The sequence below is a fragment of the Sciurus carolinensis genome, chromosome 6 (genome assembly GCF_902686445.1).
Source record: "Sciurus carolinensis chromosome 6, mSciCar1.2, whole genome shotgun sequence".
NCBI lineage: Eukaryota > Metazoa > Chordata > Mammalia > Rodentia > Sciuridae > Sciurus > Sciurus carolinensis.
In genome coordinates, this window is record NC_062218.1 from 27,535,797 (window position 1) to 27,561,317 (window position 25,521).

Below are 25,521 nucleotides of genomic sequence, written 5' to 3' on the forward strand. Positions count from 1 at the left end.
TCAGCCATCATGCTGAATTCTAAACTGTTTTTAATGAACCATTCGTTAATGTGTTGAAGCTACTTTGGATTCTCTTAACATATTAGCAGTTCCAACCCAAATTCCTGTTATTCGTATACTCTGGGTGTGCACAGAGCAATTTCAAGCATTATTTAAACCAGACCCAGGATGAAATCTTAGAGTACATTTTAAGCACTACTTTGTTTACTGAGCCATTGATTTCTTTTCCAGGCAGCAGTGAAGCCTGGGTAGGGAAAAGACAGACCCAATCCTATCTTTCTGACCTGCTAATGAGAATGGCATATGCTTTCTAAAGCCTTCCTGAAGCTAAGATATTATGCAGATGTGGTCAAATTTTTAATTCCCAGCAATTCACACACTAAACTGATACTAAGCAATGAAGATGGGGCTGGGGAACAGGATATTTATTTGCATTACACTTAAAGCCCTAGATTTAGTTTAAATGGCACTGATTTACACATCATAAATTATATACTGGATTGAAAGAATAAAGAAGCAAAAGCAATAGGAAATTGTCAGTGGAAAAGGCATTCAGAGCACTTCTGTAATTAGTAATAATTATTCAATTTGAACTCAGCTCCCTTAAAACTTATCAAATACTGAGTTGCCACATAGAAGGATGCTCATGAATCTGCTAGGACTTCTACCCCATGGCCCAAGAGCTGGAAAAGGTCAGGGAGGAGGAGTTAGCATTCATTTTAATGTCTGTAAGCCAGACACTTTACATTGGTGCTCTGATACATTCGGCTTTTTCTGAAATCGTCAGCCTAACTTGCCGCCTTGACCCAGGAATTGCAGTCTTTCGAGGACCCACTTGGCAAGCCCGTCTCCCTGGGCATGCTTAGTGTTCTCAATTCCACGAGGTGGTGTTGATTGCAGTACACACACCTCCTGGAGACAGACTTTATCCTGAGGTTTTGTTTCCTTCCAGTACTTCTACAGGAGGAATGCCATAGCCTGGCACTCCTGCCTATTTCCGGTTTCCTCTTGCACTGGCCTGAATGAAGCAACTGGAGGTAATTCCAAGACTGGTAATTATGAGGTTTATTTACCGTGTGCTCTTGGGATGCTTCTCAGAATGGGCAGATTTCCAGCCTGGGCTTGACATGGGCTGGCCCCTCCTAGGCTCTAATTACCCATTCCAGTGGCAGTAATGGTACTGGGAATTGAAGCCTTCTTTGGCCTCCTCCGTTTTAATTAATTGCTTTGAATTCCACCAGATCTGTCCATTGCAAAGTTCATTTACTTTTAGGGGCTGCTAGAAGCCTAGGAAAAGAATAATAGCTTAGAGACACAGGGCAGGGTGAAAGTAGGGTAAGATTCTGGTGCAAACCCCAAAGAGAGGGGAGGGTGTGTACCTGTCTGTGCAAGTCCCAGGAGGGAATCACAGGGCTGGAGTGAGTTTACTTGTGCCATTTAACCCTGGGCACTCTCCATACCTCGAGCTCAGCTTCCCCTGGGAGTTCCAACTTGGAGCCCTCCAAAGCCAGGTGAAAATGTGTTTTGAGCAGGAGTTCCTTAATGGTTTGAGGTTTGGCACAGCAGTGCTTTTACTTTTCAACAAGTGTTAGAAGTGGAAAAATGGAATAAAATACCATCGAAGTTTTGAAAAGCAATGAAATAGTGTGGGGTGGCTCCCCCTGCCCAAGCCCCTCTCCTACTTTAGAAAAGCAAACACTCTTTTCCTGTCTTATTTGTATTACCATTAATTTAAGACAGGAAGCCCTCAGTGGGTGTGATGTAAACAATTGGGCCTCGTGGGTCAGGCTTCCTCATCAGTTTGCAGCTGGAGAGATGGTTGTGCAGCCCAAGCCTGTTCGTCCTCTCGAGGGGTTGACTTGCTGACTGAACCCGCTGAAGGTGGGAGGGGCAGGCGAGCAGGAGAAGGTATAAAGGAAATGCTTGAGTTGTGCAGTCACGCACGGGCAATTGTAATTCAGGGGTGGTAAATTTGGTTACTCCAGGAGAAAGGCTCTGGTGATTTCTGGAAAGTTCCCTGACATCCTGCCCTGTGTGATAGTTGTGATTTTAATAACCCCCTCCCCATAAGAATCCATGCTTCTGCTGATTATGAAACAGAGTGGTTATGAAATGAATGATGTTAGGGAGGTGGAGCCTCTTCGGGTGGCTCTGAGGGAACTTCGGAGCTGGGTGAGGGTATCAGGGTCCGGGGAGGGCGTTTTCTCCTTCAATCCTGCGCCGTTTACAGCAGGAAGCCCCTGAGCACTTGACATAAACAAAAGTGTCTGAATAAGAAACCTCAACTCCTTGCAATCCTCCCGGGGCGGTTTCCTTTTCCCTGCGAGAGGAGGGGAGTGACCGGGGAAGGGATTCTGGAATGCTGTGGAGTTTTGACAAGTGAGCCCGGGAGTGACGAGCCGCCTTAGGATTACATTACAGTCTTTTCATAACCTCCTCAACCAGGGCCCGAGGAGGGAGGGGGTCCTCCCACAGATCTGTAGCCAGCGAGGGGAGCGGTTGGGAAGTCCTGCAGGGATCCTGCTCCGGGGCTGCCCGCAGCCGTCGGGACCTCGGGAGGGCGGCGGCCGGGGCGGGGAACCAGCCCTGCCCGGCCTCTCGCGCGCCCCGCCGGACTGGCAGCAGGTGATTAGGCTAATGACCGGCCCCTGGCATTGCTAAACCCGGCCCGAACGGATTACCCGAGGCCAGCTGCTCCGGACACAGGCTCCAAGGAAGCTGCGCGAAGAGGTCGGCGAGGAAGCCTCCAAAGGTGACTTCAAGACTGGAGGTAGGAATCTGCCTAGAAAAACCTCCCGCTTCCCGATCCGATCCGGGTTGCGGTGCAGATGGAGGCTGAATCCCTCAGCCGGGGAATTTAGCACAGAATGCAAAAAAACCCAGCAGCCACCCAGCCGTCTGCCGTACTCTTCTCCCAGATCGCTGGAGTGTTGCCTTTCCACCTGGGGATTCGCGTGTTTCGAGATGGTTTGTGTTCCTCGGGAGCAGTGCTTTGAGCCGGTGTGTCAATTACTGGACGGAAGGAGGCGCCCTGTGTGTGTGTGATGGGCAGGGAGGGGACGCGCCCCAGGAGGAACCCCGAGGGGCTCCAGAGCCACAGTCTTTTTGAGCACCTTTTGTGAGAGTGCTGATGAAGCACATGAGATGCGTGAGGAGATTGGCAGCCCAGGCACCTGTCCTTATCCCTTGCTTCTAGCAGGCCTGCCAATCTGCCGAGCAAAGCTGCGTTCTCTACTGGAGGGAGCTGTGTTTATGATCCAACAAGAGGTCACAATCTCTTTTGGGACAGATCTTTGCCCCAAACTACTGAACATCCTGCTTGGACAACAGCCCCGCCACTGATTCACAAAATGTTTTGATTAGAGTGTCCACTAGTGAGAAGATCTTTTAAAGATGAAGCATGTTTGGAAAGATAATGGCATTTTCTATCATGTAGCTTCTCTCTACTGGAGTTTATAAATTCTAGGAGTGAAATGAAGTCAGTTTTGTCTCCTGAGATGAAGGGAATTAAGGAGGTAACTTCAGCTGTGATTCTGGGGAAAAGATTTTTTTTTTAATGTAAACAATAAATGCTTTTCATAAAAATAGGTCAAGCTGAGTTTGATATAAGGAGATAGTATAAACTCTAATATAGAAGTATCTTAAAATACACAAAATATAGCAGTACGGGTGCTTTTGCAAGTGAAAGTCACATTGCAGATGAATTTTAAAAATATAGTTAAAAATTTTAAACTATAGTTGGGCACAGTGGTGCACGCCTATAATCCAGCAATTTGGGAGGCTGAGGCAGGAGGATTACAAGTTCAAAGCCAGCCTCAGCAACTTGGTGAAAGCTTGTCTCAAAATAAAAAAATAAAAAGGCTGGGATGTCATTCGGTGGTTCAATCCACAGTACTAGATAGATAGATAGATAGATAGAGAGAGAGAGAGAGAGAGAGAGAGAGAGAGAGAGAGATGTGAAGCTTTCAGACTCTCCATTCAAACTAGAGCAGCTGGGGAATTCTAGGATGGCAATGGGTGGTTTGGGGAAGAAGGCCTTCTTTCTGTAGAAAGAAGAGTTCTCAGGTGGGCCACAACCAGAAGAAATAGAAATAGGACATAAAAGAGAAAGTAACTGAGAAAACCAAGATGGACTGAGGACCTGAGACTCATTCCACTTGCTCTCAACCTGCACTTTGAGGCTGCCCTGCTGGACATAACTGTCCAGAAGGTGTATGCAGCCTCCACTCATCCAAGGTGAAAGGAAGAAGGTGCAAAGCTGCAGAATTACTAAACATTGCCTTTCAGTTTGCCTTCTCACTTCCATAAATCATCCAATGCCATGCCTGGCATGGGGTTGAGCTTCCCCTCAGCCTGCTCCTGCTGATTCTCTATGCTCCAGCAGGTCACACTTGGGAATTGTTTCCTTGAAGGGACTCCATTCCACTCTGCCCCCTGGGACCTCCAGGTGTCTACTCTCTGCTGCCATGTTGCTTGCTTGTCTTCTTCAAGGCTTCTGTTTCCCAGGTCATTACCCATGCTCTGCCTTCTAGAGAGTGGGCGCTCCAGGGTGCTGCTTGGGAATCTTCCTGATTCTTACTCTTGAGCTGAAATCCAATTCCTAGTCTGACCTTCTCTTCTTTCCCTCTTATATGTGTATCAAAAGTACACATATATATACTTTTAAAAGTGAAATATTTCTATAAGACTTATAAGTAGGGACATCAGTCACTCGCCCACCCCTCACCAACCTCAACACCTATGCCCCAGAGACAATCACTTTTCAAGTTTTCATACTTATTTCTAAATGCCAAATGCATCCTGTCCTGTGGTTCACCTCTTGTCCTCCAGTTCCACCCTGGATGTGCTACTCCTGAGGCTGTGTGCACAAGGCACTATGATGGGATGTCCTAGGGAGTTACTTTGCCTGTTTCTTATGTAGCATCCCCTGTCTTCTAAACCTCATGTCTTCCTTCTTATATTCACTTTCCAAAACACACATCTTTCAGAAAGAAGATCTGAGAAAACCACATGTGAGGTTAACAGTTTGTGTGGGATATGAATTCTACAGTGAGGGTCCCTGTAGCACTGCCCTTCAGATTTAATATTGTTCAGATGTCAGATGTCATTCGAAGTCGCGATGCTTTGAATGTATTTCCTCTTCTCTGAAGGTTTTTAGGATTTCCTCTTTGTCCCTTGTAATATTCCTCTCTCTTTGTAATGACACTTCATTATCTCTTGTTGGTACTCTTTTTCCAACCATTTTACTGGGCTTTCAATGGGTTTTCTCAATCTAGAAGCTCAGCCCATTAGTTCTGAACAGTTTTCTACAGTTTTAAAAAATAAAATTTCCATTCCTCTCTTCCGTAACACCTATTAATTGGAAGGAAACTCTCAGGGACTGAATTTATTTATTTTTCAATTACATTTTTTCTTTCTCCTTTTAAAAATATTGTACTTCCAATTGTGCATGGTGGTGCATGAGTGTAACCCCAGCTACTCAGGAGGCTGAGACAGAAGGATCACAAGTTCAAGGCCTACCAGGGCAATTCAGCTTTTTTTTCCCCCCCTCAGCAAGACCCTGTCTCAAAATAATATTCTAAGAGGGGTTGGGGACACAGCTTACTTGCAGTGGCAGAGCAGAACATTTGCATAGCATGTGTGAGGCCCAGGGTTCAATCCTCAGTACCACGCCAAAAAAAAAAGTACAGCAGTACTTTCTGGTAAATCTCTTCATTTTATCTTCTAGCCCATATATTCCTTTTTTATGTCTGCCATCAAATTTCTAATTCCCAAGAGCTCCTTAAAGATCTGTGATTTTCTTACAGCCTCCTGTTATTGTTTCATGGATGAAAAGTTGCTCAACTCTGCAGATCTCATTACGGCTTCTTTGAAGTATTTCTCTCCTCCCTGCATTGTTTCTGTTTCCTCTGATTTCCTCTTAGTTTTGTTTGTTTTTGTTTTTTAATCTCTTCCATGTAAAGACTTTCCTCACTTGTTTGATGATCCCTGACTGATCACTGAAACCCTAATGGGAAGGTCTGCAAGGACGGAACTTGTACCCAGAAATAGCTCCTTTCCAAGAAGGAGACCCAGGAAAGTCTCAGGATCCAGAACAATGCCTGGCACACAGTAACTTTCCATGGACATTTGCAGAGTAATTCAATGATGTATGATCTTGCTAGGACCCAGGTGGTGGTGGTGGTTATTAAAGGCTCTGCAGGTGACTTGAATGCGCAGCTAGTGTGGAGGACCTCTGCTGTAGAATTAGCTCACCCTTGGTTTCACTGAACGACTGTCTCATTAGGGGAGGATCTTGTATCTGGAGAAACTGCCCAGCTGAAGAGAAATCTTGGAGACCGAGGAGAGTTGGCTGGTTGTGGCATTCTGGGAGCCAGATGGAAAGAAGACCAGAAGTCTAACCATTTGGTATGGAGACTTTCTCTTTTTCTGCTGTATTTAGAGTGGTCCGCCTTCTACCTGGTGGTGTCTCCAATCCATAGCTGTCCTGACTCAACAGAAGAAATAGGTCACAGAATGCAAGTCCTCTCTAGGGATCTACAATTAAGAGAGTGGTATGGGGATCTGATGGCTTCATACTCAGATCTTCAGCCTGCCCTCCTGGTTTGGGGTGGGTCGCCTGCCTCTTCAGTGCTCACAATTCTAGGACCTCTCTGGAGCTCTAGTTGTGAATCCCAGCCTAATTCTAGACTTCCCACACTGCTGGGCTAGGTTTTGGCTTTCTCTCATCTGCAGACTCAGTTATCACTAATTTGTGTGCTTTATAGTTTCCAAAATTTTGATGCAATCATTGTTTTTCTTGTTCTCTTTAGTTTTGAAAGTTTAGTTTTCCTCCTTTCTCCAAACTTTTTAAAAAATTCTGCCCTCTCCTCTCACTCCATTATGCTTGAGTCTCCTGCTGGAGGTACCCAGCTTTGACTTGGAACCCTCCACTCACTTCTTCCTTCTACAGTTATACCCTGATACTGCAGGTGCCCACTTGGGATGATTATGCAAATAGGTCATATTGTCCCCCACCCTGCCCCATTCTGAGGGATTGACCCTGGGGTACTGTACCACTGAGCTACATCTCCAATCCTCTTTATTTATTTATTTTAGATCATCTTGCTAAATTGCCCAGGATGACCTTGAATTTTCAATCCTCCTGCCTCAGCCTTCCAAGTAGCTAGGATTACAGATGTGGACCACTGTGTTTGCCTAGGCCATATTATAGTTTTATGTCAGTCGGTAGTACTTAAAATTGCCTCAATAGAGTGGTTTTTGAGCATTTATATTGACATGCTTGAGTCTTCTCTCTCTGCTCATTGTGCTACTGCTTATGTGTGAAGCATCAGGCAGAGGGCGTTTCTGAATGCGTTTGATCCTGTGGCTTATCAGGGTTCCATTTGTGAGAATGGCTGTACAGCATGTTAACTTGTTTGAATTAGGGTCAAGCTCATTTCCCTCTTTGGTCCTCACCAGCAGCCCCTTGGTGGGTGGAGCGGTCTTGAACTCCAGAAGCATTGTTCTTGGAAATGATTAGCCCATTCCGGTCCAGTGCCTCCATGCCACACCCCAGAGACAAGCGTAGGAAAGAGCCTGCTACACAATCCTGGCAGTGAGGTGTGAGGACCTCAAATCTGTTGGGGCACTTTTAGGGAAAGTTTGCTCATTCCTAAGGACACAAAATCAGTGATCCTTTTGCTTCTCTGCACGTTGCTGTCTTGAGCTGCTACAGGTCTTGCATCCAGCCTTGGGATGAAGCCAGTATGCAGAAGAAAGCAGGTTGTAGAAAGCCCCAGAGAAGCACCTCGAGCCCTCCCCGCCCTTCACTTCCTGTCTTGTGAGGTGGTTGGTTTCCCCCTGTTTAAGCCATTTTGAGTCAGGGTTTGGAATCACTTGCTGCCAGACTGATACAGGTGGAGATTGATTTATGCCTTGCCTTGTCTCCAAAAAGAGTTAAGGAGACCGTGGGCTCACTCCGCTTTGAGCAGCCCGATTCCTCATTTGATTCTTATTTTGATTCCATATAAGATTCCTCTCAACTCTGCTGTTTTCTAGGCAGATGAAAGTAATTTTACTCTCTTCCAACTGCAGAGGTAGGAATGACCATGAGACATTGCGGGTAAAAGGGTTTCTTCGCTTTGGAGCTTGCTGGCCAGTCCCCAGGAGAGAAGGTCCTGGGCTGTCTCCACAGTGGAGACTGTTTTAAAATGACATGGCACTGCTGGAGCGAAGAGCCAAACTCTGGGTTCTGACTCACCCCTGCCTGCCCCCTGGCCATTGTTTCCTCTGCCTTGCATCCTTTGTGCATGTCAGCCTTCGGGAAGCCTGGAAGATGAAATAAACTCCGGAAGTGCTCGGTGGTGTCAGGAAGACCAGAATGCAAGAGAAAGTAGACTGTTCATTTCTGTGTTTTCCGGTTCGGCTCAAGCGCAGTGATGCCCTCTCATTTTATGAATGAAAGGCCCGTTGGAGCCGTTCCATTCCTGCTAGAAGGTTGGTGTGAAGGGAAGTCCTTAATTGCACTTAGCATTGTACCATCATTTTCCTGTTTATATCTGTCTCTTACTAGACCAAAATTTCAGGGATGTGGTTTTCATAGTATAGCCAAAATTCACTGAGCACTTACTACTTACAGGTACTGTTAGAAGCATCACATACATGAGCTTATCTCATATATGAAGTTTCTGTGAGACTCAACTATCAGCAGTCTGGGCGTAGAGGCCCAAGCCTGTTAATCCCAGTGGTTCAGGAGGCTGAGGCAAGATGATCCCAAGTTCAAAGCCAACCTCAGTAACTTAGTGAGGCTCTAAGTAACTCAGGGAAACCCTGTCTCTAAATAAAATATTTTTTAGAAGGGTTGGGGATTTGGCTCAGTGGCTAAGTGCCCCTGGGTTCAATCCCTGGTACAAAAAACAAACAAAAAAACCAGCAGTCTGGTTCTGGAACCCACTTAATGTGTATACTTTTCACTTTGTAATTCGCTATTTTATCCTGAACACCTTTATACCATCTGTGGTGTATAACAGGAAGTCAGGTATTATTATGAATAAATAAACATTACGATTTTTCATGCTATTACAGATGCTCATTAATTGTAATGGTAGTGAATTCCCCCACAGAGGCAAAGGACCATAATATGGGCAAGTCTTCCTCCAGGATCTGACATTTAAGTAGCATGGGCTAGAAGAACTGAGATGTCCTGAGAAATCTCAGACCCCCGGTCACTAATTGGGAGGTGACCATGAGGCATTTAATTCAGCTTTTCCTTCTCCTCCCTCATGTTACCTTTTACCCCTAAACCTCCACCCTTAGAGGGGTGCTAAACCCAATTCCAGATTCTCATTGCCATCAGTAGAACCTTGCACAAAAGCAGATGGCATTTTGCAGACACTAATATTTTTGGAACTTTTTCCAGGGGTGCCTATTAAAGGTTAAGCATTAGTTGGCAGAGAATTGCTGTGTGAAAGTCAGATCCCTGAAATGTTGCCTGCTGAGTGCCTTTTTCCAGGTGGTTTCTCATAACATGTCTTATTACACTTTTGAATCGAGAGATAATATGTCAGACTCTTTTATTCGTTATTTAAGACTTTTGGCTGACCTCTGAGATTCTTATTTCAATTGCCAACCGATAAAAAATATAAATGGAAAAATGCATTAGTATGCAAACTTTGGAGTTTGTTTTATCTTTTGGAAATTGAGGGGGAGGGTGACCTGTGGGGATAGATAAAAGAATACTTATGAACAAATTTTGTCTGGTTAGGGGCTGTCTTCTTAACAGTTTCATTTCTTAGGCCCTTTGGAAACAAATACACCATGTCTTAAACAATAGATACGTTCTGAAGAAGTTATTTGCACGTAAAGAAGTTCTCATTTTAATAAATTAAATATATCTGAGATATGCTAGAAGACCTTTATGTTTCCATTTAGATCAATCCTGTGGTGAAGCCATTTTGCAGAACAAATAATCTTTTTGAAAAGTCAAAAACGTATTTGTCCTCAGTACATCGCAAATATGTGCATATGGGCACATTCTTGTCCCTCCCCGTCCCCAGGGTCAGTCTCTGCCTTCCTCTATGCCAAGCGGATTGCTTCTTGGGACATGTGGCATCTGGGTTCTTGTGCTTTCTCTTTCTGGTTAGGTTCAACCAGTGTGTTCTATCAATGGGAGGCAAGAGGAGAGAGTGTCAGGGTATTTATCGTTCACCTCGCTGTCCTCTCTGCCCAGCTGAGGTTCTGACAATGGCTGATTTTTTCGAAGCTCTAGAGGTACAACTCATGTTCATGGCTCCAGCTCCCACGCGAACCATTAACCATGCTTCCTTCCCTTGTCTCTCAGATCTAGAGGTGGTAATCGTTTCCCATGGTCGCTGGCCTCTGTGCACCACGCCCTGCCTGACACTTCTGTAAATAGTCCCCTGTGATTAAACCATTCTGAGTACGCCTTTGGATTCCTGCTGAACCCTGACTGTCAGCACCCCTCATCCATCTCTTTCTCAGATATAGTCTTAATTGTCAAGTCTGGCTCTGAGATGCCAGTTATATTTGCCACATTTGAATTGGAATTGTACCTTGTCTGAGATTTGTTGTCTTATTCATGTGTCTCTTCTGCCTTTTCTTCAGTTACTAGCCCCAGGTTGCTGTGGTGAGTGAGAAAGATTATTCTGCCTTCTCCCTGCAATGTCTAGTACACTGCCTGACCGAGGTCACAACAGTTTGCAACCCTGCAAGTAAAATAAGATGTATAGGTGTGTGTGTGTGTGTGTGTGTGTGTGGTGTGTGTTGCATCTGTGACTGTTAATGAAATTTCACAGGCTTCCTCTGTATCCTTATCAGCATTGGTTCATCGTTTATGCAGACAGCAGTTACCCAGCACCAGTGAGAGGAGACAAGCTATGCTAGATTTTAGTGTTCGTGTTTAATCAGTCAGGGGTCTCTCTCTTAAAGGGCTCAACTACTAGAATTTTCAAGGGATCTCAGAGCACATTGAACCCAGTTTCACTCTCTCGAGGTGAAGTTCAGGCTGGGAGGCTCAGAGCTTCATCAGGAGCACATGAGGTAGATGGTGGGGGTGAGACCAGCACTGGTGTCCTGACTCCTCCCAGGGACCTCGTCCCATCTTCCCCCAGCCACCCTGCCTGTCATCTTCTGGTGCAGCTAACTTCCACCAGGTGTCTTTTAAATCGCCCCTCTGCTGCCCCTTATTGCTTCCCTCTGTGCCACAAATGCAAACCAGACAGTCATGCCCCGAGCTCATGAAAGAGCCTAATGGAAAGCAGACGGTGGATTCCAACCCAGGCTCCAACATTAGGCCCCAGTGTAGACAGCAGGGGAGCATGCAGAGCAACCCACACTTTTGGACATGCGTCTCCACCACCTTCCAACTTGGAGCAACATTTTACGTGGGTGTATGAGGTGCTGGGTTGGGTTGGACCCGTTAGAGTCTCTGTGGTTATAGGAGCCAGAGGCTTTGCTCTCATCTGCAGGCGTGGTCTCCTTCCTGCCAGCCCAGGGCTGCTGGTGAGCCTGTCGGGGGCAGGGGTGGAGCGTGTCACTGTACAGGGGTCAGCGCTGCTTCTTCAATGATGGATTTTCATGGGTCCATTTAGTGCAAGGATCAGAGTACAAGGTGTTCCCTACAAAACCAAAAACCTCTGTCTCTGCTAATTCACAGCTTAAAGTTGACTTAAGATGGACAAGAAAAAACTTTTCCTAATGAACAGAAACAAAGAAAATGAGATAGACCACCGAGAGCAAGACTAGGTCTTTGTGTGATGAGATGAGTGCCCAGTTAGTGTTCCAGGCTTGGGGTCTCGTGTGTCCTGATGCATCGGTACCCCATACCTGTGGGATTTATGTCCAGAAGATTAGGGAAGGCAGGGAGAGTTGGTGGCCTTTTGGGAGACCGTGTGATTTGTCAGGCTTTGTGCTGAGGTTTTTAAAGGCTCTCATGCTTGGATAGCTCAGTATTGTCCTTATTTTGTAGTCCTGGGCCCTACGCTCAGGAGGACTGTGCCATACAGAGCTATACAGAGAGTGTAAGGTGGTGTCATGGCTTAGATATGAGCTGTCCCCCCAAAACTCATGTGTGAGCCAATGCAAGAAAGTGTAGAGGTGAAACAACTGGGTTGTGAGACCTTAACCTCATCAGTGCGTTCACCCGCTGATTGGAGTTAACTGAGTGGTAAGGTAGACAGGGGCAGCTGGGAGAGGTGGATCATAGGGAGCCAGCCTCTGGGTTTATATGTTGTCGTGGTGAAGAGAGTGTCTCTCCCTCCCTCCCGCTTCCTGGGGTCACCCCCCCAGGTGCTTCCTCTGCCACACACTTCCTGCATGGTATTCGTCCTCACCTCAGACCCCAAAGAATGGAGTCAGCCCGCTATGGACTGAGACCTCTGAAACCATGAACCCCAAATAAACTTTTCCCCTGTAATTGTTCCTTACTTTGAGACGGGGTGTGTCTAAGTGGCCCAGACTGGCCTCCAACTTGTGATCCTCTTGCCTCAGCCTCTCAAGTAGCTGGGATCACAGGTGTGTACCACTGCCCCCAGCCACACGTTCAGTTCTAGTTCTGTAGTAAATGAAGTACTGACTTTCCAAGCCCAGTCGACCCACATGACTTTGGGGAAAATTCGTTTTGCCTTGGTTTCCTTGACTGTAAAGTGGGAATGAGGTTTGTCTCACCTCATAAATTAGTGGTAAGTATTAAGTGATACACTGCCTAGAAAGTGTCCAATACTGTGTCGGGCATATAAAACTTTTAAAAAAATGTAACTCCTATACCCCTTGAGCTGAGCGTTCTGCTTCTCCTTTCTCCAATGTTCTTTGTCACTTCTGAGCCAATTGTTAAGGTCCCTGAATCAGTTTCCGTGTTCATCAAATGAAGCATGGGTTAAAGATCAGTTTTCCTATTGGGGGAAATGCCAAGGAGAATTAAACAAATTTATGTTTTTCATGTTATAACTACCAAACTTCCCAATGTACCTGGTCTGTATGTTACTTTAGGACATTATTTGTTCATGTCTACTGTGAGAATCTAGACTTCATCAGTTGGCTGGCAGGAACCCTTTTGGTCTCTAGCTGTCTCAGTCTGTTTTCTGTTGCTATAACAGAATATCCAAGATTGGATAATTTATAAAGAAAAAAAGTTTATTTTGGTTTATGGTTCTAGAGGCTGGGAAGCCCAAAATCAGATGGTCACTTGGAGCAAGGGTCTGGTGCTGCTTCAACTCATGATAGAAAGCGGAAAAGCAAGTGGGCACATGCAGGAGAGAACACGAAGGGAGGAGTCACTTTATAAAAACCCACATTTGTACTTTATATAGTTCTATGAGAGTGATAACTTACTGCTGTGAAAAGGGCACTGATCACTGATCCACTCATGAGACGCTTCCTTGACAACACCTGCCATGAGGCTCCACCTCCCATCACTGCAGCTGTGGGTCAGTCTCCACATTAATTTTGGTGGGAGCAAATCATATATAAACCTTAGCACTAGGTAAATCCCAGCAGCGCTCAGTTCTTTTATTTTTATTTATCTATTTTTTGATTCTGGGAATTGAACCCAGGGATGCTTTACCACTGACTCACATCCCCAGCCCTTTTTATTTTGAAACAGAATCTCATGAAGTTGCTTAGGGCCTTGCTAAGTTGCTGAAGCTGGCTTCAAACTTATGATCCTCCTGCCTTAGCCTCCTCAGTCACTGGGATTACAGGTGTGGACCACTGCCCCGCACTCCTCAGTTCTTACTGCTTAGGTTTTCTCTCCTTCAAGACTTATTGTCCTTGCTGATACACATTTGTCATTGTTGTCAGTCTCTGTTTTTCCTCCTTTTCCCCCTCTAATTGAAAAGAAATGTATTGGTTGTAGTATGCATTGTTAACATCTTGGAATACTAGTCATTATTTCTTTCTACTTCAGTCAGTGGTGACATAGGTAATGTCACTGGGGCTCCAGTGAGGTTCCCAAGAAAGTTAGGCCCTTCTTGAGAATGTTCCAGAAAGTTCTCCATATCTCTTACATGCAGCCTCTCTGGCTCATGTTGCTGTTGGCAATGCCTCCTAGCAGTGCTGGAGCTGAGCTCAGATTCTCCCTCCTGATGCTGTGAGCTGGGGCATCTGAGGGCAGGAAGGGTGGGTCTATCCCCTTCAGAAAATAGTGATGGCATCCGGGAGTATTCATGGCCACACAGCTGCTGCCCAGGAGCTTGCTCCTAGCAGATACTTCCTGCCATCCTTAAAGGCATCTTACCACACCGTACAAATCATTTTTAATAGAAAAAGAAAGAAAGACAAGTCGAAACAGAAATCCAGTGGCCCTTCCAATGTGCCTCAGATGGCAGTACCCATCTGCACTGTGAAAGAGGCACCTGTTTCTGGATCCTTTGCACCCAAAATTTTGGATTCCTCTGGAGTTCCCAGATCTACTCTGAGAAAGTCCACTTATATTTTGTGCCATGTTGCCATGGCTACCTGCTGAGGAAAAGAGGCAGATGAGAGGAAATGTGGGAAACAAAGTTATAATTCACTTCATATACTCAGATATAAGGCAGGGTACCCCCCAAAAGTTAGCCGAAATGAGAGAGCTGCCTAGGCACAGTGGCATGCACAGATTCTCCCAGCTTCTTAGGAGGCTGAGGTAGGAGGATCACAAGTTTGAGGCCAGTCTAGATGACTTAGCAAGACCCTGTCTTGGAATAAAAAGGGCTGGGGATGTGGCTCAGTGGTAGAGTGCTTGTCTGGCATGGCATGTGTGAGGCCCTGGATTTAATCTCCAGTGCTAACAGGGGGCAGGGGAGGGGAGGAGGGAGGGGGAGAGAGAAATGCCTTACATTTAAATCGTAACAAATTCTCTCATGTGGGAGGAGCTTGCAATTATTTTATTTTGGACATCAGAGTATTATTTAGGGAACACCCATTAGCCTGAAATGACCTTAGTGCTGGTTTTGGCTGTCTTTGAAGGTCAACTGAGGAAATCATATTTTAAAATGAGGAGGTGTTTAAAAAAAAATCTAGTGATATTACAGGGCATCTGACCTCACAGTAAGAAGTGTTGGATTTCTTTGTCAACAAGACTTTTAAAGATCTTTTATAAATGGAACCAGTTAAGAACCTTATTCAAATAACTTAGAACAAAGTGAAAAGGGTATGTTCTAGAAAATTCAAAATGAAGCTGTAATCACAGAAACAGGTGTAAAATTGCCACTGACACAGGAGAACTGAATAAATGTCTCCTAAAGCATGATAACCAGAGGTGGAGGAAGCTAGAAAGCTTCTAAATTAGTAATAACATATAATGTTGACCTACATTATATGTTTTATAGTATTTGCACATGTATAATTTTGTGTATTACTATTTTGAGATCTTCAGGTAAATATCTTAAACGTAACATATTTTATTATCTTAAATAGAACATTTATATCTATTGGTACCAATTCTTTCTTTTATATCATATACATTTGTCTGTTCAAATTGTCCATAACAACATTTTCACTTATCCTCTGATTGGGACAGTAGACAATCACTTATATTTGGAGTCACCTTATGATCCAGTGAAGATGTCTTCAATTATGTAGGAAATGAAATTTCAAGAAGCATTTATTTGAGACATATTGTCTCCATGAATCACTGCTTCAGTAACTCCATTGTTGTTTCTTAATTGAGATTTTCTTGGTTTGCAAGAGGCAAATCAAAACAAAAGAAAATGGACAGAAATGCAGAAAATTAAAATGATTCCAACATATTTTTTTCTGAAATCAATACAGATTCTACACTAGGAAAAGGATACCAACTTATATTTGGGCGTGTGGTTAGGATATGAAATATCCCCCAAAGTATTTGAGGCCTGGTACCCAATGCAATAGTGTTCAGAGGTAGGGCTTTGGAGAAGTGATTGGATTATGAGGATTCTGACTTGGTCAGTCAATTAATCCATTGACTGAATTGACTACTGGGAGTTGGTAGAGGATATCGTCCGTGAACCCAGTTGGAGAGGAAAGGTCATTGGAGGTCTCTGGGAGGGTATTTCTTGTCACTGATGTGTGTGTTTGTGTGTGTGTGTCTCTCTCTCTTTCTCTTTCTCTTTCCTTCTCCCCCTCTCCCCCTATCCCCCGACCTCCCAGTTGTGATGAGCTGAGAAGCTTCTCCTCCAAACCCTTCACCATGATGTTCTGCCTCACCTTAGGCCCAAAGTAATGGAACCAGCCAACCATGGAATGAAACCTCTGTACCTCTGTACCTGTGAGCCAAATAAATGTCTCCTCCTCTAAGTCATTTTTTCTCAAGTATTCATTACAGCAACAGTTAAAGGTTAATAACTCGGGAGTTTACCTTATACCCAGGACATGTGGCATTTGGAGGCACATTAGGCAGATTATTTTCTGTTGGATGCAGTCAACCCACTTGACACTTTTGATAACAGTATGAGCAAAACAGAGTGACATCTGTAGGAGACGTTTCCTGTGGAGAGTGGTGATTCTCAGACAGCCTGTCAGCCATGGTTTTGTTGAAGCAAGCATGGATCATCCCTCTGAGAAGCATCCCAGGTCCAGGAAGGATGGACCTCCCTTCTCCAGCTCTTCTTCACCCCCCACATGAGGGTGTGGATGTCTGTCCTCCCCTCAAGGTGTCTTGCCAAGAAGTCATCACAGGCCCAGAGGGAAATTTCCACCAGGAAAAACAAACAAAATACAAAACCCCATACCCAACAAGAAACCACCTCTCCCAAGAACATTATCTTCTCGTGAGATATTTTCTTCCAGGAAATGAATGCAAGATGTGTTAAATTCCAGTGGAGAGTGTTAACAGGCCTCTCATTGGCTCTCCTTCTCACAAAGCATGATTTTCTATCTCCATCAACGTTAGAAAAATTGTGTGTCATTTTAGTTGTTGAGAGACCATGGCTACCCAAAACTTGCAATATTGTTGTATTAGTCAGGGTTCTCTAGAGAAGTAGACTTGGAGTCATTCATTTTAACTCTCTTTTCTGTTTTAAGAAAATTCTCTATCCTCTATATTTTTCTTTCAGCAGTTTTTCAAATTTAGGGGAGATCTTTTGGCTTTCATGTAGGAAATATATAATTAGACATTTAACTTACTCTGAAGAGAAAAACAATTTTAAAATGGATTAAAAATAAATTTTAAATGGATTAAAAATCATTATAGTGATTAACATGTTCTCCATGTAATCCTTTAAATATATATAGGTCTCCTAAATATATATATTTATATATGGCTCCTATTCCCTTCTGATAATTCATCTAATCCTGCATTAATATCACCTTGTCTTAATTACTATAGTTTTAATATCTATAGTATTTTAATATCTGATAGGGGGAGTGCATCCTTTTGTACTTCTTTTTTTTAAAAAATAATGCTATTATATTTTTTAGACTTTTAGTTATTTCTATGTGTTGTTGAGAATCAAACCCAGGGCCTCACATATGCTGGGCAAGCGCTGTACCACTGAGCTACAATCCTAGCCCCCTTTTGTACTTCTTTTTCAGAGTGGTCTTATTCTCAGTCTTATACTGCCCTATATAATTACTAAATTCTTTCAAGTTTTCTAAAACTTATTATTGAGAGATTTGTGGAAATTTCACTGAAGATAATTGATCAATTGGGGAATATTGACATTTTAAATATCTTTTCTTTCCACAAATAAGGCTTATGATCCCATTAAGCCAAATCTTCTTTTACATACTTCAGTAAAGTTTGATAACTTCTTACTAAGGTTGCTTTGGACTTTTGCCTTTGTGCTAGGTGCAGTGATACACACGAGTGATCCCAGTGTCTTAAGTGATTCAGGAGGCTGAAGCAGGAGGATGAGAAGTTCAAGACCAACCTCAGCAAATTAGTGAGCCCCCTATCAAAATAAAAGAATAAAAGTGATGGGGGATGTAGCTCAGTGGTAGAGCATCCCAGGTTCAATTGTCCAGTACCACCAAAATAAAGAATAAAGACTCATGCTTATGTTTTATACAGTTTTGGTTACTATAGCTGTAAGGGATTCCACAAAAACCACACCGGACACGGGAAATCACATAAGGGAGTTTATTAAGCAAACAAAGTGTCTCCCTGCAGGGTAAGAGAGAAAATGAGAGGAAAAGAAAGGGAACCAGAAAGGGCGGCACTAAAGAGAGTGGAAAAGCAAGGAGGATAAAAAAAGTGAGTAGGAGAGAAGCGTGAGAAAAGATGGCGGGGTAGCTATGGTGAAGCAGTTGAATTCTGCCAGGCTAACAGGGGACCAATAACGGAGAAGGATACTTGCAAGCTGACTGATGAACCAATAGCTAGCTAGGATGTTCATAGATTGACAAGTGGTTGGGAGGCGGGGAAAATGGCTGCACTGGAAAGGGCAGTTGGGGAGCAGCTTTGTACATTACAATAGCAGTCAATTATTTTTTCTTATATCATCTGGTTACTGCTGGTGTAAAATAATGCAATTGATGTTTGAATTTGACTTTTTTTTCCGGCAATCTTGTAGCATCTTCCTAATTGCTTGGAGGTTGGTCTTGGTAATTAAGCATAAACAACTGACTACAGGTCTAAAGTACCTTTTTAAATTATAAACTCTGTAATTACATTGTCATCTGTAATTGCACAAATTTCCCTGAGCCTAACATAGCACAGAGAGCATTGCCTCTGGAGCCAGGATATGTGCCAGGGCACACATAGGCACGATCAGGTGGAGCTCTGGTTGTGGACCGTGACCGGGTATGGCCTCAGATTCTATTCTTAACAAAACTGCAATGTCTGTGTAGCTCTTCAGACCACTGGGTCCTGACACCAGACTGCCCAGGTTTCACATTTTTGCAGGAAATGGCCTGTGCCTCAGTTGTTTTTTTTTTTTTTTTTTTCCTCCTGTAAAATGCTGTTAACAATATCTCCTCATAAAGGACTATGAGGATTCAATGAGTTATTGCATGGACCTGGCCCAGTTTAAGCTTTTAACAAATGTTCACTATGATGGTAGGAGAGCATTACTGCATTTAAAAATATTCAGCTATTTTAGCTGGGCTGGGGAGGTAGATCAGTGGTAAAATATTTGCATACCATGCACAAGGCCCTGAGTTCAATACCCAGCACTGTGGAAAAAAAAAATTAGCTGTTTCGAAGCCTCTCTTGAGTAGCATAGGATTATTAGCAGTTTAGACTTATGAGTGCTTTATCAGAGAGCCAACCCTTTCCTTTCATAACTTGTTCTGAAGTGCTGTGCTTTGTTCATTGTAATCACATTGTTTCTGATAAGATCATGCCTAGTACCCTTGACACAAGTCTAAAGGAAAGTTGCTTCACAGAAATTAGCTTTGCAAACGTTGCTGAAAAGCCCCTTTTTTGTTGTTGAGGAAATCTCACAGCTCTGTATTAATTGGCTGTAGTCCTAGTGTCTGAATAAAATGATAAACTAGAGTCCAGAGATTTGAAGTGGTTTGCATTTTAGTTTGTGAGACAAGGAGAAAAATACCATGATGATGATTTATATGCTTGACAGCCGGAACCGCGCATGCTCAGATTGCTTATGACTGTGACAGCTGAGCATGCCTAGAGAGCTGCCCTGGGCCCCTTCTCTATTCATTGAATGTGCACTTGGACTATATCTTCCTTAGTGACTTTTTTCTTGGTCCTAAACAACGGACTCCATCCCTTCCAAGTGCCCTCCTCCATCAACCAACCCATCTTCCAACAATTTGGTTTTAAAAGCACTGCTCTCCTTTTCTGAACCTCAGAAGAAGAGACCATCTCAAGACCCTGAATGGTATAGGTTACCGTGAGGTTCCTGGGCCTCTTGTTCTGAGGGGCCACAGCAAGGGAAGAGGGGAGAAGTGTTTCAAAACATGCAGATCTTATTCTCCAACATGCATCCCCATACTCCACACTGTGATGCTGGGGATTGAACCCAGGGCCTGTGTTTGCTAGGCAAGTGCTTTACCAACTGAGCTATATCCCCAGCCCAAGTCATTTTTTCCTGGTTGAGTGAACTCAGTTGATTTTGGAACTTGGTAGAAGATAGCTAATACAGTATTTAAATATCTGTTGTTATACATCCCTCAATCCCACTGGCAAACTATATAGACATGGCACCATCTAACAATGAAGGTGTTGGACAGTGTCTATAGTTGGACTATGACACTGATGTGGTCATTCTTTGGGGGTGGTCCAATTTACATTCCAAATCTTGTCAGTGTTGGGGTTGCTCAACTGGATATTGAAAATTGACATTTCTTCTCCCGTATGACCCAGTAAGTTATCACACATTCTTGTATTTTAGAGTAGAGGCTGGGTCTGGGAACAAACCTAGTTATCCTGATCACTGTCTCCTGAGACTCTTCTCAGCAGGAGAGGCAGAGGCTCCAGTGTGGGTACTGGGGATGAAATCCAGGTCCATATGCTGGCTAGGCAGGTGCTTTTCCACTAAGCTGTACTCCCAGCCCCACGTAGATTTTGTAGATCTTTTTTCCTACCTACATTTTTGCTTGCCTTCTCCTTTTCTTCTTTCTGTACAATCTTCAGAAATCAGTAAGGACTAGAGATTTTTTTCCCCTTCCTTTCGAAGCAAATTTCAAAATGGTTTCCTTAGTGTCTTTCTTTGCGCCTTCTATATCTCTTAGGTTAAAAACAAATCCTTCTGGTATGAACAGAAGGGTGCCTTCCAAGACCAAACAGATCCCCAGTTCAACCCCAAATGGGATTTTGGCTTTGCTACTGATGGGGTTCTGAAACTGCTCACAATTTCTCTAGCCACATCTGCTTTAAAAGACCAGAGTAATAATAGGCCCTTTGGTTGCTACTTTATGCTAAAATCCATTAAGATGTTTCATATTTAGTCAATTCGAAGACACTGACTTTTCAATTATTTAAAATCATCACCTGTGTTTCAGCCCCCTCTAACAATCTCTATGAATGGATGGAAGCAAAAGTGCTCAAAATTCTGTGAACAGAAATTTCTCTCTCCTCAGCTGCTCCGGAGTGGCTGTAGCTTGGATTCTCATTTGCAGAGATCAAATCTGGTCTGCAGGAACCCTATTTGTATTGGCCATTGGGCCCCCATACCTCAGTAACTAAATACCAATGTATGAAATAGTTATTGTTCCCAGGAGTGGGGACCTCAGCCAGAAAACATTCCTTGTGATTTCAAGGAAGCCAAATGGAAGCTGTAAATGTCCTGGCAACCAAATCGAGTTAACATGAGCTCCTAGAGCCTCAGACACAGAGATAGGAAGGTGACTTTTTGGCTGTGGTTTAGGACTAGGATCTCTGATCAGCAGGTTGGCTCAAGGTTCCCCATAAATCTTACCCTCTGCTCTAGGACATCTAAGACCTACGTCTAATGTTTGATATTAGGATTGAATTTGACTTTGCTTTGTAAATTAGAAGTATTCTCTCAGGAATGTATTTTTAATAATGTTGGCTCAAATTGTCCCATTTTGCCATATTTTGATAGAGTTTCATCTGAGTCCATTCCCTGATTCTGGGCATGTAAGAGCTCATTCTGAAAGTTGACAGCTCTGTAGACTGTCTTTCCCCATCAAACAAAATGATCTCCAATGATTTCATTCGTGAGGCATTATGCTAAGCAACACACATACGTCGATAGTAATCCTCTCTACGCGATAAGGCACACAGTCTATTATTGAGTCCGCTTTACAGAGGAGGGACCTGACACAGAAGTCCCACAATTAGCCAAGTTCCCACCGTTGGGAGGTGAGGTGGACTACTGTAGGTGAGAAAAGGATCTCAGCCGGAAGTACACTGACTCAGACTGCCCCAGCTCTCCTGGGGTTTTTGCCAAGAGGCCCTCAAGTGCCAGATTCCTGTAAAACGCAGGAGTAAGAATCAGAAGACCGGGGAATTCCATAAAGGAGGAGGAGGAGGAGAGGCAGCCATGTTTCTTTAGCACTGCCACCCTCTTCATGTGGGTTATCCAGACTGACCTTTTCCCTGCCCTACAGCCCACATTTTAGACCACCTGCTAATGAACAGCAACTCTAGCAAAGGCTGTATTGGTATTTGCAGTGGATTTTATTTTTTAAGCAAACTGCACCATTTTCTGCTTATTTTTAACTTTGTGAATGGTTTTAAAAGTAATGATTGGCGTTATCATTCAGCAACCATTAATTGAGACCAGTAATTATATGGGTCCAGTTCTGGTTCTTGGAGGCACAAGAGTGAAAAAAAGAGACAGACAGACAGAAAGAGACAAGGATTCTCTTTTCTGATTTAGTCCAGGGTGGAGAAACAGAAAGTTAACATGTTAGTAAATAATTAGACAGCAATGATAAATGCTTATTTAAATGAGTTTTGTTTTTGTTTTTGTTTTTGAGTGAAATTATCAGTTACTTTCTTTAATGAGAAAAAAGTACATGAATCAGATGCAGACTTGCCAAGTTTTGTTTTCAGGTCAAGTCTTAAATTATCTCCCCTTATTTAAATATCAGACTGGCTCATAGACAGAAAGTGGAGACCTGAGGTCTGACTGGTCCTGTTTCTGTTAGGCCTTGGGCTCATCTCTGTAGCCCCTCTCTTCTTGAACTTCATTTGTTGCCAGGGGGAGTTGTACTCAATCTGTAGTTCCAAAGTTTGCTCCTGGGAGCACCAAAGGCCCTTTCAGAATCAAGAAGGGGAAGCTGATGGGACTCAGGACACCCACTCAGCCTCAGCCAGGACAGTTGTGCTGTTTGCTGTTGAGGATTTGGTTGCATTGGAGAAATAATTCTGCTACTGGAAGAACCATTTGGAAGCCAGTGAATGGTACGTGAGAAACTGCCTTTATCCTTTGTGGGGAAATACTATGACTAAAGTTTTAAAAATAATAGACTGAGTATATAAAACAGGACAATGGATTAATGGTTTATATAAAAACCTATGAATTAATGAAACAACAGACAAAACAAATGGGCAGAATACAGTTGTTTCTTGGTATCTTCAGGGAATTGGTTCCTTACAATGCAAATGCTATTTAAGTAGTTGTTAGACTGTATTGTTTAGGGAATAATGACAAGAAAGTCAGTACATGCTCATTAAGTTATGTGTATTTTTTTTCCCCTCCAAGTATTTTTGACCCATGGTGTACTGAATCCATGGATCCAGAACCCACCACTATGGAGGGCTGACTCGATTAGAAATGGTAAGTCACAAAGGAGAACATGCACATGACCAAACAACATTCTAAAAAAAATTGTATCTTCATCACTGTGACCAAAATACTTGACAGAAACAACTTAAGGAGGAAAAGCTTATGTTGGGTCACAGTTCAAGAGTTCTTGATTGACTGACTCCATTGCTTTGGGCCTGAGGCAAGGCAGAACATCATGGTAGATAAGCAAGGCAAGGAAAACTTCTCAGCTCCTGGCAGCAGGAAGCAGATAGCAAGGGAGCAGGGGAAGGAATGGGCCCAGGACAAGATACAGTTTCCAAGGACACACGTACAGTGACCTACTTCCTCCAACCAGGCCCCACCTGCCTACAGTGTCCCCCACTCCCAGAAATCCATTCAGCTATCAGTGGATTATCCGCCTCTGGATATTACTGCATTGGTAACCAAGTCTTTCACACATGAGCTTTTTGACATTCCAAATGCAAACCTTAACAACTCCTCCAGTCATCAGGAAAATGCAAATCAAAGTAGTTTTTGTTGTTTTCCCTATTGCTACTGTCCATCATCCAGTCTGGACAATGTGAAGGTTTAGGTCAGGCTTATGTAAAAATTAAGGAGGAAGACTGAATCAAGGCTAGTTAGATTAGGGATATGGGTATTTGCATGCTCTCAATGGAAGTAAAACTTGTCACAGGTATTTTGTCACTACCTATTAAAATTTAAATTGCACATATTCTTTGACCCTAGATTGCACTCTATTGAAATACTTGCATGTGAACACATATTCACTCCAAAAGCGTTTGAATGGGGAAACGTGAAAATTAAACATTTATCAGTGTAGAAGAATGAATGAATAAAATATGGCAAGTCTGCATTTTAGAATACTATGTGGCTGTTTTCAAGGAATGAAATGGATCTCTGAATGGAATGATCTCTAAAACTTACCGTTGGGTAGAAAGAAATAAGTAGAATATGTACAGTGCAAAACAAGTACAATATGTGGCCATAGGTGAAGGATGCATTTTCTCCTGGAATGAATCTAAGAGTAGGTAATTACTGCATCCAGAAGGTCTCAATGAAAAACAGAAAACAGTGGTTTTGGGAGGAGAGGAAAGTGGAATTAAGGAGGAGATTAAGTATTATCTCTGTAGTTTGACTAGAGTAGTGAAGCAATGTCTGAGTTCAGATCTAGAGTAATTAATGATACGTTTGTTAATGCCTGCTCTACACCAGATGAACTCCAAGAAGGTCTCAACTCAGAGGTCTGGTTGCCCAGCCGTTTATCTGCCTGTAGTCGCCTCCTTCCTTCCTTCCCTGCCACTCCTCCTTCCTCTGGCTTGCTGAGTTCGCTGCCCTACTCCCTTCCTCTCTCCTCCCCATTGAGGGTCTACCAGCCGGAGGCTTTCCTCCCTCGCCCTTCCACCCTTCTGAGAACTGTGGGTTGGCAAGGCCCAGTAAACTCCCTGAAGGAAGATGCTTCTGTGAAGGATGCTGTGAAGCGTGGGCCCTCTGCCACGTCCGGGGACCTCTCCTTGGCCCTCCTGTCAGTGCCCGGGGTAGATTTCAGTTCTTTCCTTGAGACTGAGTGACTCCCCCAGGCAGAGCCCAGAGGCACTTATGCACACAGCAGATTCTGTAAATGTCTTTTGAGTACTTTTTTTTTTTTCGGGGTACAAAATCCTGCGGCTGGAGCCTTGCAAGCACTTGGATCAGTATATCCGTTCTCTGCCTGAATCCTTAATGTTTTGATACGGGCAGGACTCATGCTTACAGTGGATTTTTGTAAATGATCACTCTGATAAGTTCTGAAAATCCTGCAAAGTGGGGAGTTTTAAGTAGGAGCTTGATGGAGTCTCAATAGTCAAAAACAGATTACGTTACATACGCTGTAGTGTGAATGGAGAGTCGGGGAGGAGTGGGAATTATTAGGCAATCGACTCTGGTCATAGAAATGCATGGAGCATTTTTGCCCAGGGGAGGCACTCTGGGGGAGGGACAGGACTTAGGGTGTCAGCAGAGACCACCCTAGCAGCTAATGCCCACATTGTGTTTTGTTTCACTTTGTTTTTTTGAGATTGAGAAGGAGCCTTGCAGGTGAGGATGGCGGCTTTCCCAGTGAGGACGACAGGAAAGTACCACTCCTGAGGTCTGCAGAAGTTGCTTCCCCCTATCACTGTCCTTCGTATCAGCTGCCCTGGGAACAATGGAGCTGATATTTTAAGTAGGAATCTGATAAAATTTAGTGTAACTTTACAGAGAACTGCCGATTAGGGGGACAGATGCGGAGGGTGGCCTGCTGAGACACTCTGTTCTGAACCGATCACCTCTTTGGTTTCAGTCATCAGTTTTGTATGGTTACAAAAAAATAACTGTATTCTAAAGGAAAAATGAAATGGATTGGCCTACTGGGGGTGGCACACAGCTTTGAAAGGTCGCTTAGTTG

General features: G+C 43.7%; 1 protein-coding gene across 9 annotated transcripts in view; it reads left to right on the plus strand.

Moving 5' to 3' along the window:
• Pdzd2 (PDZ domain containing 2) overlaps positions 1-25,521 on the plus strand; it is a 362,396-nt gene that overhangs the window by 164,296 nt on the left and 172,579 nt on the right. Inside the window, exon 1 of one of the 9 annotated variants that reach the window (XM_047555265.1) lies at positions 2,354-2,770. The exons of the other annotated variants lie outside the window; for them this stretch is intronic. The gene's annotated coding sequence lies outside the window, so the exon portion shown is untranslated. Of the gene's footprint in view, positions 1-2,353; positions 2,771-25,521 lie in introns of those variants that run through there. 9 annotated transcript variants of the gene reach the window in all.